Below are 19,820 nucleotides of genomic sequence, written 5' to 3'. Positions count from 1 at the left end.
ATGCTCTTGATCAAGACCCTATTTCCTTGATCTGCAAACATGAAACACTCAGGTTTTGGAATAGCTGGGGAACGAACACCAGATCTTTTTTTTTTTTTTTTTGCAGTACGCGGGCCTCTCACTGTCGTGGCCTCGCCCGTTGTGAAGCACAGGCTCCGGACGCGCAGGCTCAGCGGCCATGGCTCACAGGCCCAGCCGCTCCGTGGCACGTGGGATCTTCCCAGACCGGGGCACGAACCTGTGTCCCCTGCATCGGCAGGCGGACTCTCAACCACTGCACCACCAGGGAAGCCCCAACTGTCCTTTTTTATAAGGACACCAGTCATATTGGATTAACGTCCACCGTATTCCAGTATGACCTCATCCTGACTAATTACATCTGCAATGACCCTATTTCCAAATAAGGTCACATTCCCAGATACTGAGGGTAAGGACCTCAGCATATCTGTTTGGGGGAAATGTAAGCCAATCCATTACAGTGTCTATTTTCCAGTTACCTTCAAGCAATTTGGAATCCTATGTAGAATGCATTCCTAATATAATACGTTTCTAATTCTAGAACTAGATCACACTGTGTAATAATTTATTGATATTAGTGATGTGACAACAGAAGGTCCTAAATTAAGAGGAAGTGCATTAAAAGATTCTTCACAAATCCTTCCCTTTCAGTATCAAAAGCCCAAGGTCAAGTCTAAAAACTGCACTATTGGAGTGAGGGAAAGGTGGGCAGGGCTCCAGGATGTGCCCGTTACAGATCATACTACATTTAATGAGGTGTGTTGTCCACATCACTGTGTCTGACACGTCAGGATGAGAGAAAGCCTCACAATCCAAGTCAGCTGAGGTCTAACCTTTTTCAATATCGCACACAAACACACATGTACACACTGCAACCATAAATAGGGAAGGAGAAGCCACTCTGCTGATTTAAATAAAAGAATTTGGTCATTAACATGAACGAAAGTTCCCCTGAGAAGTTAGCATAAAGATCTGGTGTTCGGGGCTTCCCTGGTGGCGCAGTGGTTGAGAGTCCGCCTGCCGATGCAGGGGACGCGTGTTCGTGCCCCGGTCCGGGAAGAGCCCACATGCCGCGGAGCGGCTGGGCCCGTGAGCCATGGCCGCTGAGCCTGCGCGTCCGGAGCCTGTGCTCCACAACGGGAGAGGCCACAACAGTGAGAGGCCCGCGTACCGCAAAAAACAAAACCAAAAAGGACAGTTGGACACAGAGACAGACACACACACACAGGGAAGATGTTGTGAAGACACAGGGAGGATGCCACGTGAACATGGAGGATTGGAGTGATGCAGCTCCAAGCATCAAAGCTTGCTGGCAAACAAATGGAAGCCAGGAAAGAGGCCTGGGACAGATCCTTCCCCATAGCCTTCAGAGGGAGCACCCCTGCCAGCACCTCTATTTTGGAATTCTGGCCTCCAGAACTGTGAGCTAATAAGTTTCTTCTTTGTAAGCCACCCATTTTGTAGTACTTTGTTATGGCAGCTCTGGAAAACTGAGAGACTGCAATACAAACATTTTTAGAATTGATTATTTAACCTCGTTATAAGTAACAGGCTTTACTGCTATGTCATCATGATCATTAATAATAGTAATTTATCATATAAATTATGTTAATATGCTCTTAGTAGAGCAATATTTAGTTTTCATTTATACAATCCTTTTCTTCCAAAGATCTTCAAGCCATAAGTTTGATCATTGCTAGATATTTATTAGGAAAAAAACATATTTCTGAGGCACTTCTCTGACACTACCCCCTTCCCCGCCCCCCAAATCAAATGTCATATGTACAGGCTCCTTCAGTGTCTTGTCTTTACTCTGTGCTGTTCTTGACTATCGAGAATCATCAGGTGTCAAGGTGACCTTCTCACAAACAGGAAGTCATTTTCATCTTTCATTCTTAAAATGAAGATAATATATGTACACTTCAAAAAATTATAGGAGAAACTATATATTTATAACCGTTGATGGAACTAGGAACCAAGGAGTAAGTGAAACTCTTCTCCACAGATAAGTTGAGAAACAGAGTTGGAAGTGTCTAGTTCAATGGCTGGGACATAGTAACTGCTTAATAGATACTCATTTTCATCCTTCCCTCTCCTCTGTTATACAACGGGCCTTTGCAATAGGTGTAACAGAAACAGAAGTCAGGCAGCAAATCTACTTGCAATCAAAGAGCTACGTAGGAGGTGCTTAAACACTTCGGTAAATTCTTTAGACAAATTTAAAATACAGGTGGTGTGAGCTTGTGGGTACATCAGAGCCAGGAGTTTCAAACAAGACTTTAAAAAACATAGGTTAGGGACTTCCCTGGTGGTGCAGTGGGTAAAACTCCACAGTCCCAGTGCAGGGGGCCTGGGTTCCATCCCTGGTCAGGGAACTAGGTCCCGCATGCATGCCTCAACTAAAAGATTCCGCGTGCCGCAATAAGGATCCCTTGTGCTGCAACTAAGACCCAGCGCAGCCAAAATAAATAAATAAATAAGTGAATAAATTTTAAAAAAAATTTTGTAAAAACCATAGGTTACACATACCCAGTGCACGTGGATGTTGCCTCTTCCATCTCTGAATACCTGTTGCCATGTTGTTCCTTTAAACACGACCTGCCTTGTATCCTATTTGTTTATGTTTGTGAATGATCTCTAACAGACTGTAAGTTCACAGAGGGCAGAAGCCATTTTATTCATATTTGGTTTTGGCCTATAATGACCTCACTTTGTATCCTGTCCCAAGTATTCTCATGCCTACTTTTCTGTGTTGTTTACGTGTCTATCTTCTCCAACAACTTATGAACTTCTTAAGGGCAAGTGTAAACACACAGGTACATTCTTATTACCACGTCCTGCTCTGGGGCACTCACCAAATTCATGTCCATTTCAAAGCCACTCTTGTTTTTGGCCAAATCCTCCTGTTCCTGTGCTGGTTTCCTCCCTTGTGTCAGGGCCAGGAATGCTAACTCCATGATTTTACTGCACACAAAGTGTTTCCACAGCATAACTCAGTACTGGGCATGTTGCAGGTCAGTACATAATCGTATGGATTACGGTTTACCATATTAGAGTTATAAGTTGTGCAGTCCTGTAACATTTGATTTTCATAAAAGGTCAGTTTGTTTATGGAGAACAATGCCATGGTTGTGTGGCAGTGTAGAGAGTGTGAGTAATTGATGGCAAGGGATACATACAGCTTTATTGCATTTCTCCTGTCCTTATCTAAACAATGAAAACAAAAATGCTAGCCACCCTTAAAAAAATACCATATTTATCTTACAGAGGATAATTTTCCAATGACTAAATAAAACTGTGAGCCTTCAGGGGTATCCATCTCCTTTGCTTGAAACTGGCTCATTTGATTTATACTAGATTAAGGGCCTGTTTTGAAGAACACGGAGACAAGCTGTGATTATGCCCTGAAAAGCAAACAATGTCATTTGCTTCACCACGGCTGCACTGGAAGGAACACTGAACACAGACCCCTTCTCCTCTCCCCTCCCTCCCTTCCTCGTTGCATCTGGTCAATTCTAACAAACATTCCTAATGACCAGGCTATATCGGCATTACCTAGTCAAGTAGCCCATTCAGTTTGCTCAAAAGAGCACAGACATAATCAAGCATTTGGCTGAATGCACAATTCACACTGAATAGGGCAAACATTTGGATTCAAGTATAGGTCAGCAGCAACCAATTGAAATATTGATAAAGGGAGCCTGTGGGAACTAAATGTACATAAAAGGAGGAAAAAGGAAAGAGAAAAAAGGAGGTCCTTAAGGGGTGAGCCGGGGCAACAAGACCACAGGGGCGATTTCTCTCTTCCGCAAGACTGTAGGTGGCTTAGCTCGGGGGGTTAGCAAACCCAGCACTGATAGCCTGTTATTCTAGCTTCAGAAAGCGGTATGTTCAAACAGTTTTGTTTGGTTCCAAAGTGGAATTCATAATTTCCTGAGAAAGTACTATGCAACTTTCTAATAGGAACCCCCGGCCCCTGCCCACATAACTTTATTAAGAGAATTAGGCGGGAGTCTCTTTGTGGTTTTTTTATATTGGCCTATTCAGCCATCAGCTTGCACTTGGGTAGGTTTTATTGACTTGAAAACACTCCAGAGTGCTGGGGCTCCCCTGGTAACCTCCTTGGTTACTCCAACCCCCATCATTCACTCACCCGTGACGCTCAGCAAATCCAGACCTCTGTGGCCCAAAGTAAATGTTTGTCACCCTCACAGCCCATGTATAATGCCTTGCTTTATGGATGGTTTAATTCTCATTCACTCTGCATGTGGGCATTAATGTGCCCCAGTGCCACACTCAGCCACATCCTCTTCCCCCTAAAAGGGTCAGAAATCCCAGTCTCCGACTTCACCAGGATACTTAGCTTTCTTAGCACCGCCCCCCCCCCACCCCCGTAGACTCCTCTGAAGGTCCAGCCCGATTTCCCCCAAGGTCTTCCTTGAAAACCTCCACGGAGCTGTGATTGGGCAAAGAGCCCTCTGCTGTTCCCACCGTCTTGCTCCCCTGCCCTTGGAACTGCAGTGGCCAATGGGGCAAAACTCGGTGCCTCTGGCAGTCAGAGCTTGGCTGAACTTGGCGGGTGGAGAGAATCATCTGACATCCAGGGTTCACCTGCATCCAGCCTACACACCCGGGGATGGTAACGTGCTTCTGAGAAGAAGGGAACGTCCTCAGCTGGCTTGGCTGCGTGGAGAGCAGGGTAAGGGAAATGGTTTTGAGCCTCACATCATTTTTAGACGAGACAGAAGTCTTGAAACCGTCGAAAGGCACACATGGAATACACAACTGACGTCTCAGAAATTTCTTCCAAAACCCAGTTATGAAATGTTGGTTTATTTGGCATTCAATTAATCAGGCCTCTTTATTAAACCTGGAGTTGAATTGGGGTTTATTGGATGAAGACAACTGATTTTTAGAACAAAGATCCGTAACACCCTGCCATGGATGTGCTCAGAAAAGTGTTCTGTAAAGTTCTCTGTAGTTTTCTTTTGTTTGTGGTGTGTATGACATTTATCTAATAATCGGAATGTTTAAGAAGTCTTCCCACACTCAGTCACTTCAGATAACGTATTGTCCTGGCCTCATATTCAATGGATAGTTAAATACTAAATATAAGTGTCTCACCCCAAACCACAGGCCAGTGGATGGAGAGGGTCCGAGTGGTTGCCGTGGAGTGTGCACTTGGATTTCTCACTCAGAAGATTCTTGTTCCCTCCCCACATGCATGCATGACATGCATGGCTTGGGCTCATAGAAGCCTGGACAAGAGCGTGTGGGTGAATCGGTAAAACTCATCATCACACCTTGAGAAAGAGACTAAGTCTGGACTGGAGGAGTAGACTGATGGGTGAGGACATGCATGCAGCCGTCATGCCTTAGCAAGCCTGTTATGACTGTAACGGGCAGAACCCAATCAAAGAACAAAGTGAAAAAGGGGGGGTGAGTTATCACAAGGACAAAAGAGTGTCTTAAGCAGAGCAGCTGGGCCTCGCAAGGAAGAGGAATCATGAAAGGCAAAGCCAGAAGGAAGGCAGGCAGAGGGTCCTCAGCCACTGCCCACTCCTTCTGGGACAGCGTGGTCTACAAGCTGCCTCTCCTGTGATCCTTGGATATCCGTGTGACTTCAGAACAGAGACGACATTCACATTATGCTGATTTCACTTATTTTCTTTAAGAAAGGGAAGGTACCATACCTTATCCATTCTAAGAGGCCATGGGTTATAAAATCTACCATTAACTTAAGTATCACTAAAAAAGAAAAGCCACCACCCATTAAACCCTGACACCATCCTAACAATAGTCCTTTGCAAGGCACTATTTGATTGTCACTGGCCTCTAACCGCTTTGACATTTCTTTCATCCATTCTGAGGGATTTGGCCCTTTCTTCTGCCTTCTGTTGCATTTCTTGGAGCCTGGTAAACCACCCTTTTGCATGTATCTCAGTAAACAAAAAGTGACCCAGCTTCGTTTGCTCGTGGGTATCCATGATCCTTAAATCTTTGACAGTGATTAATGGGAAAATATAGAATTGTGGTCATATTGCTATCAAAGAATATTTGCTTTACTAATAGCAAATCCACACCCTGCTATTCTAGTTCCGTGCCTTTTTCTGGACACAATAATTTTTTGTTTCAATGTTGGATCAGAGTGGAATTTTTTGGAAGCCATCTTAAAGGGCACGTGAGTCCCAAGGATGCATATAACTCAAAGGAAGTGATGATACGAACAGCGATAAGTTGGCAGATGCACAGGTGATGGCAAATATGTGAAGACTGTCACCTGGTTGACAGCAATTATAAAACGCCTTTGATTTGTTAAGACACATCCAATTCTGTAGATGTTAAACTGGGAGATGATGTGCATTTAAAGAGTTGATTAAATACGGTATTTGCCTGATGGGTGTTGAGAACAGAGGTGTACAAAGGGGACAATGACCCAGGTTCTTCTAGAACAGAACTTGGCAGTGCTGTGAGGATGCAACTAGCTTGGAGGGGGTGTCCACTCCTGGTGTTCAGTGTAAGCCAGGAGCTTTGTGATCATGGTATCTCCCGTGCCAGGTAAGTATTAAGCCAGGAGCTTTAACGACCCATTTCTGTGGGTCCCATGACATGACCTCAAAGTAGACGTTAGGACCTGTATCTACAGTTGAGGAACTGAAGCTTCAGGGAGGCAAAGGGCCTGCCCAGATCACACCATCTGTGAGTGGCAGGGAGAGGTCGTGGAGCTTAAGTCTGTGCTTTCCTCATAACAACGCTGGGGGCTGGTGAAGGGTTTGCAGACAGTTTTGCATGAATGAATTAACCACACAAAATGCGGTTGCACTAAGGCCTGGACAGATCAAAATTTAAAACTGATGCTTCCTGCAGAGAGAGTTGAGATGAATGTAGGTGATAGCTGAATATTCCCTAGCATATCTTGGGCAGAGAGTATACGAGACAGTAGAGAAACCCTTTGATCTCTTGGGGTCCAGAAATTTATGCCATATATATATATATATATATATGTACAGCTTTGCAAAATATAGACATGAAATCAAAGTAGGCCGTCTATGATTTGGCAAGGTTCTAAAACCATTCTTAATATTTATGGGATGAAAGGACCTAGCCACAACCCTAAGTTGACCTCCCCATACTCTTTCCATCCTAGGAACATCTTTTTTTTTTTTTTTGCGGTACACGGGCCTCTCACTGTTGTGGCCTCTCCCGTTGTGGAGCACAGGCTCCGGACGCACAGGCTCAGCGGCCATGGCTCACGGGGCCCAGCAGCTCCGCGGCATGTGGGATCTTCCCGGACCGGGGCACGAACCCATGTCCCCTGCATCGGCAGGCGGACCTAGGAACATCTTTTTTTCATTATTATCCCACATGTAAAAATTTGTGGTAAATGCAGTTGGACTGTGTTTAACAAATGTAGAAGCCTCTCATGGTCAGGAGTAGTTGGTTGGTTAATTGAGAAAGTCCATCAAATCATAGACTTTTAAAAAAGTAAACATTTTCATTTACTTAAAGCATAGACAGGTATATTCACACCAGTCTTGTGATGTAAACTGATTGTCTTTTCTTTGCAAAGCCTCCATTGATGAGAGCTCTTTATCACTTGTTTTGCACAAGTCACGTCCTTAATGTGTTGATGATGACTGCCAGTTCTGGTTTCTTTAAAATGCAGAGACATTGCAAACAATAAAAGAGTAGAATTATACTACCCATAACTATTAATCAATTTCCCCTAAACATTCATAGCAATCTTACTCATATCTGATTTGATCAAAAATGTTTTAGCAACTATTTGTTTTTACCAAGTCTCTTAAAGTAGTCACATTTGTTTTCTTTTTTCATGTACTCATTTGTTTGTAGACTTAGTCAATATTTAATCAGCTACATTATTACGCCAGCAGGTACTTGGGATTACACTTGCTACATGACCTGACAGCTCTCGGTCAGTCCTGGCTCCTTCCCCACTTCCTCTCACAGCCTTTCCTCTAATAGAATCCATGCCCATCGAATTCCATCTTTGCATCTGCTTCTCAGAAGACCCCCAACTGACACAGCACATAACTGCATTTATTGTAGGAAAAAAATGATTGCAGTAGAAAAGTACATAATAACTGAAACCAAAAATCAATTAAGCTTTCAGATTTCCTGAAATCATAATCCACATTAAACACAATCTACGTAGGTACCTTCAGTGGTGAGAACTGAAAGCCTGAAACTTGAAGTATTCTTAATTAAAACAAAAGCTCACTTCTCTAGTATGTACTATTGATTAAGTGAGGAAACCGGACTTGTGTGTTTACTAAATGCATTTCTATTAATATAGACGTATAACCCCATTATGGGAAATTGGAAAAAAGAGGAAAGAAAAAGGAATCTTGCCTACTAACTAAACCATCGTTATTTTGGTGAAGGGTGAATTCATGAATTTTAGAAAAATTTTACAAGGATCGGAGCACATAGGATTGTGAATTAACTGTCTAGTAGCCAGACCATTGAATTAACCAGAGCCCAAGCCAGGAGCTCCTCTACATCCCAGATTGTCAAACAACCCCAGAGGCTGATGCAGGGCGTGACCAGCCCTGTTCTGTGGGGATCTGCTGTGGGCCTAGCTTTCAGGCCTCTCCTCAGTAGCCTGGAAAGGTGGGGTAGGGTGGAAGGTGGCCCAGGGGAATGAAGCAGGTGTCCTTTTTTTGCCTACAATTCCCAGGCTGATTGTGCTGGGCTGCAGGGCTGTTCCATCCAAGATCTGAGATAACAGCTGTGTCATCACACAGGAATCTAGCCCAGAGCCACCCATGATAGGTCTCTACTCTGTGCTGTAATCAAATCTGGGACCAGGTGTGCAAAAGTGATGGATTTTGCAGTTGGGAGAGGTGTTAGGTTATTACCTGGAGAACCTGATGCTTTCTAGGAGTTCTGGAAGGCAGCTAAGGGCACTCGCAAGCTTTGGGGGCACTCCTGGGCTTCACAGTGGCAAAACTGCCTCCTAGGAGTTGTTTAGCAAATTATGAGTGGTGTGTGTGTGTATGTGTGTGTGTGTGTGTGTGTGTGTGTGTGTGTGCGCGCGCGTAGGAGGGGTTGTTGTCACAACTAATGAAGAGCCCAGAACCTAACTCTGTTTTACATATGAACCCAATTTGTCTTTGATGACTTTAATCTGTAATAATTCTATCTAAATTACGGAAAGATTATACTTATATTTGGTTGGAATTTTACTGGGAGTTTTTCACCAATGCAATGCAGCTAATGGTATTTTGAGTCACAAACATTTACTCTGTAGCTGTCAAATTTGGGTGAGTATATGCACAGGCACAAGCCTCGAACTACCTCCTTCTGTCTTCTAGCTGTAACTGTATCATTCACATATTTAATACATATTAATTTATTATAATGATTTTGCTTATATTTATGCTTCATATTACTGTTAGGACATTAGAGTGATTAAAATATTATCGTGTAGATAAGTTGTATTCTGTACATTTGATTTTAGGATACTATAGGGGAGATTTACACACTATTTGTTATAAGAGGGGGGCATTGGTTCTGATAGAGTGGAGAAGTGCTATTCAAATTGAACTTGCAGCTCCCAGCAATTTTGCTGTGGTGGAATCACATGGAAATGGTTGTCCTCTGGGCTATCACGGCTATGGGCTCTGCCCTGGCACACTCTAGTGACTGCTCAGGTGCTGGCCCTCCTGCAGCTGTAACGCAGGTGCCCCAACCTCAACCCTGCACTCTTTATGTTGGTCCAGGGCTTACCCAGCTTCTTGGAGCAGGACAAACCAGGCGATGCTTGTTGGATCCTGGAAAGTTAGGTGCTGGATTTAAACTCATAAAATTCTGAGGACTGGCATAGGAAAGGTGGCCCTATTTAGGAAGCTACCTCTGAATATCCTCTTCCAGTCTTGAATCCAGCCTAGAATATCAACTTCCCTTCACCAAAGCAGGCCAAAAAATGGAGAGTGAACATATTCTCCTTGATTCCGAAAGCAAAAAAATCCCCCAAAACCAAAAAACACAACTTCATTAAACCCAGGTAATTAACAAAGTTTTCCTTACAGACAGAATGTTAATTGATAAGAAGTTGGGCCCTGAATAAGCACCTCTGAAGCATGCCCAAGAGCCTGTGGAAAAGCAATAGATATTCGGTCTAACTGCCACAGGCATGAACAACGACAGACTGTATCTACGGGGGCGTCCGGGGGCTTGGTGTTTAAGTGAAATCTCAGACTATTTCAACGCTGCTGTTGCCGCCTCCTGCCAGGACCACTGCCTTGGTCTGACAAACATTCAAGAAGGGATGTAGCTTTGTCCCCAATGAAAGCAGCACAGAGGCAGCTGCTCGGTGGGGATGTGACTCAGGCTAGCTGCCGGGAGGCTCACCGTGCGATTCAATTGCTCCATCTGCCGAGTCAACTAGGAAATGCAGAAGACACTTGGAAGGGAAGGGGGAGAAATAAGGAAGGGAAACAAAGCCGGACGTGGTAACTGTGATGGTCCACATAAATGAGTTGGTCATCACGTGTGTGAGTCAGAGAAACCCATACAAGGAAAACATCATTATATCCATTTCACAGGTGAGGAAACAGCAACTCAAAGAGGTCGAATTACTTTGCTCAAGTTCACACAACTGTTAAGTGACGTGCTTGACTTTTCAAGGCCTTCCACTGACGAAAGTAGGGGGAGCTAATGTTGTCGGTCAGGGTGGCTGGTATTTTCACCGGAAGCTTCTTTGCCATAGACATCTTGGCTGCAGGCACTTTGGCTGCAAACATTTTTGTTGCATAAGGTATTGGCTGTAAGGCAATTTTGCCATGAAAGATAGAATAACTGGTGGACGGTTTGGTTTGACGGTTTTCAACTAGTTGCAATGTGTTAGCTTTTCTTCTAGTTATGACGTTACTGATGTCTTCCTGGAGCTGACAGATGACGAATGACGATCTGCCCCAAGCGTTGCTGTCTTATTGTGAAACACACTACACTGGAGGAGAGAGAGGCCGAGGGCCTTGAAGGCGCAGAGTTGAACCCACAAGGTTCCAGTAGAACTTTGGGACATCTATCAAGGGGCATGTGACAACGTGCCAAGAAACAATCCATGACGTAGAGGCTCTCAGCGTAGCACAAGGCTCAGGTACCAACACGCAGCCTAGTGTTTGGAAACTGATACCTCTCTTTTTTTTTTTTAATTAACTTTTTTATTAAAAATTTATTTTTGGCCGTACCACACGGCATGCGGGTACTTAGCTCCCTGCCCAGGGATTGAACCTGTGCCCCCTGCAGTGGAAGCACAGAATCTTAACCACTGGACCGCCAGGGAGGTCCGTTTTAAAAAATTTAAAAAAAAAAATTTTTTTTTTTGGCTGATACCTCTCTTAATGAAGGAAGAAATTTTAGTGAAAAATAAAAAGTGTGATGCTGGGAGTTCCCTGGTGGCCCAGGGGTTAGGACGCTTTCACTGCCAGGGTCTGCAAACCGCATGGCACCATCAAAAAAAAAAAAAAAAAAAAGTATGATGCCAAACAAGGAGACGAATCAACAAGCAAAATAATAATAATAGTGATAGTAATAATAATAAAAGACTTAGAAGACAAATGCCTAGGTACAACCCCCAAAATAAAATCAGTTATTTGTATCGTCATGAATTTACACCCATTTCAAATGTACTCAAATATTTTGTATTTCGCAACAGTCTTTTTAATTTCGTCATTCATTTCTCATGTTTCATTATGTTCTTTTTAATGTTCCCCTTTTAGTTTTCATTATTTTATCTTTTTAAAATTGAAGTATAGTTGATTTACAATGTTAGTTTCTGGTGTACAGCAAAATGATTCAGTTACATATATATGTATATATCAGTATATATATTCTTTTTCAGATTATTTCCCATTATAGGTATTATAAGATATTGAATATAGTTCCCTTTGCTATGCAGTAGGTCCTCATTGTTTATTTCATTATGTTATCTTTTATGGCAAATTGCCTTATGGCCAATTAGTTATGTGGTGAAATGCTTGTGGCAAAGACGTTTTTGGCAAAAGTACCTAGAACCATCCATCAGGCACTCTGTTAAATAATTTCACTTGTCTTATTTAGTACACAAGCCTTTGAAGTAGGCATTCTCCTGATTTTTAGAAATGTGGAACCTGAAACTTAGAGACATTAGGTAACTTATTTGAGGTCCCCAAATCACTAAATGGCATAATTCTGCCTGGTTCTGAAGCTTGGCCCTCATAAATATAGAGTTGAAAGTGGGCAAATAGAAACACAATAATATCACACCCATAAATAAGGACCACTACTATATTAATTCTGGATTTACCACCACTCTTACCATTTTCTAATGAGTGGATATACTTTGTTTTACACAGCTCAGAGAGATGAGAAAAGATGTGTGTAGACAGAATCTTGGTCAACTGAACACTTTGGAAAGGATGCTCACGACTGAAACAGATTCCATTGCAAATTGTTTCATTGCAGGGAATAAATCTGTAATTTAGCTTTTTGTAAAAAAATGGGTGTTCATATTTTGCTTTCAATTAAAAAGATAAATTTCACATTATTTCATGTATATGTTATCCGTATACAAATGAAAAAAATTACAGGTAAAGTCCTATGACTCCCCTCCATACTTTCCAAGTACACTTCCCAGAAGTAAATAGTGTGCATCTGTCGAGACCTTTTTCTGTTTTTTGGCTTTAAGATCCTTTTATTTATCTATTTATTAGTTATTTTTTTATGATCCAGATATAGGATCCTTTTACACTTTTAAAAATTATTGAGAATTCCAAGGAACTTTTGTTTAAGTAGATTGTATCTACTGATGTTTACTGTATTGGAAAATAAAATTGAAAATTTTTAAATACAAGCACACACAATCATACATTCTGTTAGCCATTAGAGCTATGATGTTATTACATATCTTGTCTCTGGAAAACTCCACTGTACACTTAAAACAGAATGAGAATGGAAATAACGTTTACTGTTACTGTGAAAATAGTTTTGGCCTCTTGGACCCCTTGAACGGTTGGGTCTTGGGACTCCAGGGATCCTCAGGTGACACTTGAGAACCACTGTTTTAAACCATTTACAGAGCTCATGGATGTGAAATGATAAAGGGGCTTTTGTGAGGAAATAGGCTTTAAAGTTTCACTTTTACATTTCTTGCTTTTTTCTTTGATTTGTTTTATTTTTAAGTTTTTTCTTTCTTTCTTTTTTTTTACACAGCAGGTTCTTATTAGTCATCAGTTTTATACACATCAGTGTATACATGTCAATCCCAATCTCCCAGTTCATCACACCACCATGCCCACCACCCCCGTGGCTTTCCCCCCTTGGTGGCCATACGTTTGTTCTCTACATCTGTGTCTCAACTTCTGTCCTGCAAACTGGTTCATCTGTACCATTTTTCTAGTTTCCACATATATGCTTTAATATACGATATTTGTTTTTCTCTTTCTGACTTATTTCACTCTGTATGACAGTCTCTAGATCCATCCACTTCTCAACAAATGACCCAATTTCGTTCCTTTTTATGGCTGAGTAATACTCCATTGTATATATGCACCACATCTTCTTTATCCATTCATCTGTCAATGGGCATTTAGGTGCTTCCATGACCTGGCTATTGTAAATAGTGCTGCAATGAACATTGGGGTGCATGTGTCTTTTTGAATTGTGGTTTTCTCTGGGTATATGCCCAGTAGTGGGATTGCTGGATCATATGGTAATTCTATTTTTAGTTTTTTAAGGAACCTCCATACTGTTCTCCATAGTGGCTGTATCAGTTTACATTCCCACCAACAGTGCAGGAGGGTTCCCTTTTCTCCACACCCTCTCCAGCGTTTGTTGTTTGTAGATTTTCTGATGAAGCCCATTCTAACTGGTGTGAGGTGATACCTCATTGTAGTTTTGATTTGCATTTCTCTAATAATTAGTGACGTTGAGCAGCTTTTCATGTGCTTCTTGGCCATCTGTATGTCTTCTTTGGAGAAATGTCTATTTAGGTCTTCGGCCCATTTTTGATTGGGTTGTTTGTTTCTTTAATATTGAGCTGTATGAGCTGTTTATATATTTTGGAGATTAATCCTTTGTCAGTTGCTTCATTTGCAAATATTTTCTCCTATTCTGAGGGTTGTCTTTTCGTCTTGTTTATGGTTTGCTTTGTTGTGCAAAAGCTTTGAAGTTTCATTAGGTCCCATTTGTTTATTTTTGTTTTTATTTCCATAACTCTAGGAGGTGGATCAAAAAAGATCTTGCTGTGATTTATGTCAAAGAGTGTTCTTCCTTTGTTTTCCTCTAACAGTTTTATGGTGTCCAGTCTTACATTTACGTCTCTAATCCATTTTGAGTTTATTTTTGTGTATGGTGTTAGGGAGTGTTCTAATTTCATTCTTTTACATGTAGCTGTCCAGTTTTCCCAGCACCACTTATTGAAGAGACTGTCTTTTCTCCATTCTATATCCTTGCCTCCTTTGTCATAGATTAGTTGGCCGTAGGTGCGTGGGTTTACCTCTGGGCTTTCTATCTTGTTCCACTGATCTATGTTTCTCTTTTTGTGCCAGTACCGTATTGTCTTGATTACTGTAGCTTTGTAGTACAGTCTGAAGTCAGGGAGTCTGATTCCTCCAGCTCCGTTCTTTTCCCTCAAGACTGCTTTGGCTATTTGGGGTCTTTTGTGTCTCCATACAAATTTTAAGATTTTTTGTTCTAGTTCCGTAAAAAATACCATTGGTAATTTGATAGGGATTGCATTGAATCTGTAGATTGCTTTGGGTAGTACATTTTCACAATATTGATTCTTCCAATCCAAGAACATGGTATATCTCTCCATCTGTTGGTATCATCTTTAATTTCTTTCATCAGTGTCTTACAGTTTTCTGCATACAGGTCCTTTGTCTCCCTAGGTGGGTTTATTCCTAGGTATTTTATTCTTTTTGTTGCAATGGTAAATGGGAGTGTTTCCTTAATTTCTCTTTCAGATTCCTCATCATTAGTGTACAGGAATGCAAGAGAATTCTGTGCATTAATTTTGTATCCTGCAACTTTACCAAATTCATTGATTAGCTCTAGCAGTTTTCTGGTGGCAACTTTAGGATTCTCTATGTATAGTATCATGTCATCTGCAAACAGTGACAGTTTTACTTTTTTTCCAATTTGTATTCCTTCTATTTCTTTTTCTTCTCTGATTGCCGTGGATAGGACTTCCAAAACTATGTTGAACAATAGCAGTGAGAGTGGACATCCTTGTCTTGTTCCTGATCTTACAGGAAATGTTTTCAGTTTTTCACCATTGAGAATGATGTTTGCTGTGGGTTTGTCATATATGGCCTTTATTATGTTGAGGTAGGTTCCCTCTATGCCCACTTTCTGGAGAGTTTTTATCATAAATAGGCGTTGAATTTTGTCAGAAGCTTTTTCTGCATCTACTGAGATGATCATATGGTTTTTATTCTTCAATTTGTTAATATGGTGTATCACATTGATTGATTTGTGTATATTGAAGAATCCTGGCATCCCTGGGATAAATCCCACTTGATCATGGTGTATGATCCTTTGAATGTTTGTTGGATTCTGTTTGCTAGTATTTTGTTGAGGATTTTTGCATCTATATTCATCAGTGACATTGGTCTGTAATTTTTGTTTTTTGTAGTATTTTTTTCTGGTTTTGGTATCAGGGTGATGGTGGCCTCATAGAATGAGTTTGGGAGTGTTCCTTCCTCTGCAATTTTTTGGAAGAGTTTGAGAAGGATGGGTGTTAGCTCTTCTCTAAATGTTTGATAGAATTCACCTTGAAGCCATCTGGTCCTGGACTTTTGTCTGTTGGAAGATTATATTTTTAATTATTTTTATTTTGCGGTACGCGGGCCTCTCACTGTTGTGGCCTCTCCCGTTGCGGAGCACAGCCTCCGGATGCACAGGCTCAGCGGCCGTGGCTCACGGGCCTAGCTGCTCCACGGCATGTGGGATCTTCCCGGACCGGGGCATGAACCCGTGTCTCCTGCATCGGCAGGCCGACTCTCAACCACTGCGCCACCAGGGAAGCCCTGGATCTGTCATTTTTGACCTCCAAATAATTCTCTTAGTTTCCCACCAGGTCAACCAGGCATTTAAAAACATGTTTTAACATTTTTATCCATCATGTTAAGGTTCACAAAAGGAGTGTTTTGTCAGAATATCTACTCCAAAATATTCTTGGAAATGGGAACTCCTTTTGGTGGAAGATGAATGCAGAAGTTCTACATGACTTCCCCTTGGAAAGAAGTAAAAATTTCAAATGATTGGTTTAACATAATCAACATTTTTGAATATATCTCCCAAATACTCCTCATCCTAAAATGGCACAAGATAGGAAAGACATGAAAACTAAACAAAATGTAATCCTGGCAGGAATTCTATGTTTAGAAAAAGAAAATATTTAGCAGTGCTGTCCCTCCTGCCTGAACTGGTAAGATGCTGATATAAATTTGGAACTATCCAAATTAGTCCTCTTTGCTCTGACACATTTTTTAAAAGTTCGTAGTCATCCTCCAATAACTTTTTAAAAATTAATTAATTAATTAATTTTGGCTGCATTGGGTCTTCGTTGCTGCACGCGGGCTTTCTCTGGTTGCGGCGAGCGGGGGCTACTCTTTGTTGGGGTGTGTGGGCTTCTCACTGCGGTGGCTTCTCTTGTTGAGGAGCACGGGCTGTAGATGAGTGGGCTCAGTAGTTGTGGCTCGCGGGCTCTAGAGTGCAGGCCCAGTAGTTGTGGCGCATGGGCTTAGCTGCTCCATCGCATGTGGGATCTTCCTGGACCAGGGCTCGAACCTGTGTCCCCTGCATTGGCAGGCGGATTCTTAACCACTGCACCACCTGGGAAGTGTCCAACCTCCAGTAACTTTTTATCCCACCAGCAAACTGCAGGGCTACAGAATGAAGACTATATGTACCCACACATCAGATCTGACTACAACAATAAACTTTACTTAAGTAGTTTGGTGCTTATAAAGCCTTGACGCATGTGCTAATTTTCCAAGTGGTATATATTCAAGAGTAGATTTGTGTTTGCTCCTGCCAGGACATAGTTTCACAATAGCTCTATTCTTTTAAAAAAAAATTGATTTGTTCTTTCCCACCCACCTCTTTCACAATAGCATAGCTAAACCTTAGCTTCTTTCCCCAAACCTTCCCTCCCAACCCCACTGCCTCACCTTCACCAGGACTCCCTTTGTCCCTGGGGACAGGCCTCTGCAGAGCTTCATTGAAAGGACCATTTTCCTCCCACTCTCATTGCTTTTAAAAATGGGATGCATTCTGAAGGATTCTTTCTCTTTTCATTCAGCTCTCTCTTCTTCACTTCTGCTTTGCGGTAAAGTACCTTGACACACGTTAATTATTTTGGTCTGGGTACACTTCCTCTGGTCAAAGAGAAGACTAATATGGAAAGGAGACACCCATGTATTATTTCTATCTCTAGTCGACAGCAGGGGTTCTGAAAACGTGACTCATGGAACTTGTTAAAAATGCAAATATTCTGGTCCTACCCCAGACCTACTGAATCACAAGCTCTGGGTGTGGGGTGAAGCAATCTGTTTTAGCAAGCCCTCCAGCTGAATCTGATTCCCACTCAAGTTTGAGAGCCACTGGGCTAACATCTCCCTTTCCTCCTTTCCTTCTCTTACTAGGTGCATATTCAGTCCCTCTCAGTTGCCCCTGTAGGTGCTGACAAGTATTGGAGTCTCTTACCAACGCTGGGACTGGGGAAAGCAGATTCCCAAAGAGCAAGCGTGCAAACACGTAAGTTGTAGAATTTAACCACCTCCCCTCTAAGATTAGAGCCTTTGAACGGGAGGAAAAGCAAGTGTGAGAGCAAGCAGCCACTCAAAGCTGCTCAATGCCACAGCCAGAGAAAGTAAGGTAGCTCCAGTCCCCTTTTCAGAATCCATCTCACTAACCCTGGGGCAAAAGGTGAGATGCTGGATGACTGTTGTCCATCGCTGACCTGAGGAAGTTTTGGAGGGTCTTCTAATTGGGTTTGAGGTTTTGCTAATTTTCACTGGCAGAGAATTTGTCTGTTGAGGGTTTTTTTTTTTATCATATCAGATTGTTTGACTGCACATTACGAAAAACTAACAAGTATCAGTAATTCCAGTGGTTAATAGAGATGGCAGTTCACGTTTCCCTTGCACACAAGGCCAGAGGTGGGCTGCCAAGGATTAGTGTAATGGCTCCATGATCATCAGGGACCCTGGCTCCATTTTCTTTCTGCTTTACCCTCCTTCATGGTCCAATTCACAGTATAAAATGCTGCTTAACTCCTCAACATTACATCTGAACCCCAGCCAGCAGGAAGGAGGAAAAGAGACTGTCTCCTTCCTTTAAGGACACCTTCCAGAAATTAAACATAAAAGTTTGCTTATATTCATTGACTGGTACCTTGTCACATAACATCTCTAGTTGCCAGGGAGGCTGGGAAAGGTAGTCTTGATTTTGGATGGTCACAAGCCCCAGCTAAAAACCAGGAGTTTTATTACTAAGGGAGAAGGTGAAGGACAGTTAGTAGTTTCTGCCTCACAGGTCCAATTTTAAGGGCTGTACGTCACACCTATATCGCTTCTGGCTTCCCAGGTATATCCCAGAGCCTCTTACCTGAGTTTTTTGGGCCAGTTCTGCTGACAGACTTACCTCTCTGTCTTTCTCACTTCTTATTAGATTTACCAACCAAAGGAATCATGTGGGTCTTTTGGGGTGGTGAGCAAGTTCAAAATTGGCTCATTAATTCTTTACATTATTCCACGCAACTCACTTTGGAGACTTCTCTGAGGCTGCAAGAGTCATTTTCTGATTCCCTGGAAAAGGGCACACTGTTATGGTTCTTTCTGTCAGCATGGAAGCAAAGCAGTCTCTGCTGGATCATAGATGTGATCATGAGTTTGGCATGGGTTCCAAACACCATCAAGTGTATTCTAGGAAATTGGGGCAGATCTGCTCAAAAGCTCCCATCTTTGTGCTTTAAGTCCCCAAACAACTCTTAATGTTGAGGCCTTGTGGACTTTCACGTAGATTAGCATCATCACACTGTCCCTGAGGCTGTCCATCCTTAAAATGCTGCTGGGGTATATACTAACCACTACTAAAGCCATTTCCCTAGACCATTAGGTCTCATAAATATTACGTCTCACAAATCTCTCAAATTTCTATGGCAGTTAGCTCATGTGAGAGGTTCTAGATACTCTGCTTAACTGTCGTCACGACCATATGGACCCACTGTTTAATGATCACTCAGACCTGGGAGGATGTGCACAGTAAAGAATCGGAACTATCCAGCCTAAGTCATCCTGCAGCAACCAACAACTCCAACAGGAATACAGTGTAAAGTACTTCAGGCGACAAGGGAAATTACTGGCTCACTTAACTGAAAAATGCCGGGGTAGGTCTTTCTTTGGGCATTTTCCAGGTCTTCAAATCACGTTGTTTGGTTTTTCTCTCTCTCTCTCTCTCTCTCTCAGCTCTGCATTCCTCTATGTTGGCTTCATTCTCAGGTGGGCTTTCTCCATATGGCAGAGAAGATAACTTGCTGCCATAAATGGTAGCTCTTTGGGGTCCTCAGTAGTATTTAAAAATATAAAATGGTGCTGAGATTAAAAAAGGTATGAGAACTGCTGGGAAACGTATTTACTAATGAATCAGTCACTAACAACCGAAAGTCTCATCCATCTATCCAATTAATCACTATTCCCCTACTGCGTTCTAGGCACTGCCTGGTAGCAGGGATTATATGTGTGTCCACCTCTGTGGTGAAAGTGGGGTCAGCCATACCCCAGCCATAT

Source organism: Monodon monoceros, unplaced genomic scaffold (genome assembly GCF_005190385.1).
Source record: "Monodon monoceros isolate NGI ecotype Baffin Bay Population unplaced genomic scaffold, NGI_Narwhal_1 Super_Scaffold_1, whole genome shotgun sequence".
Lineage (NCBI taxonomy): Eukaryota > Metazoa > Chordata > Mammalia > Artiodactyla > Monodontidae > Monodon > Monodon monoceros.
This window is presented reverse-complemented; position numbering follows the sequence as displayed.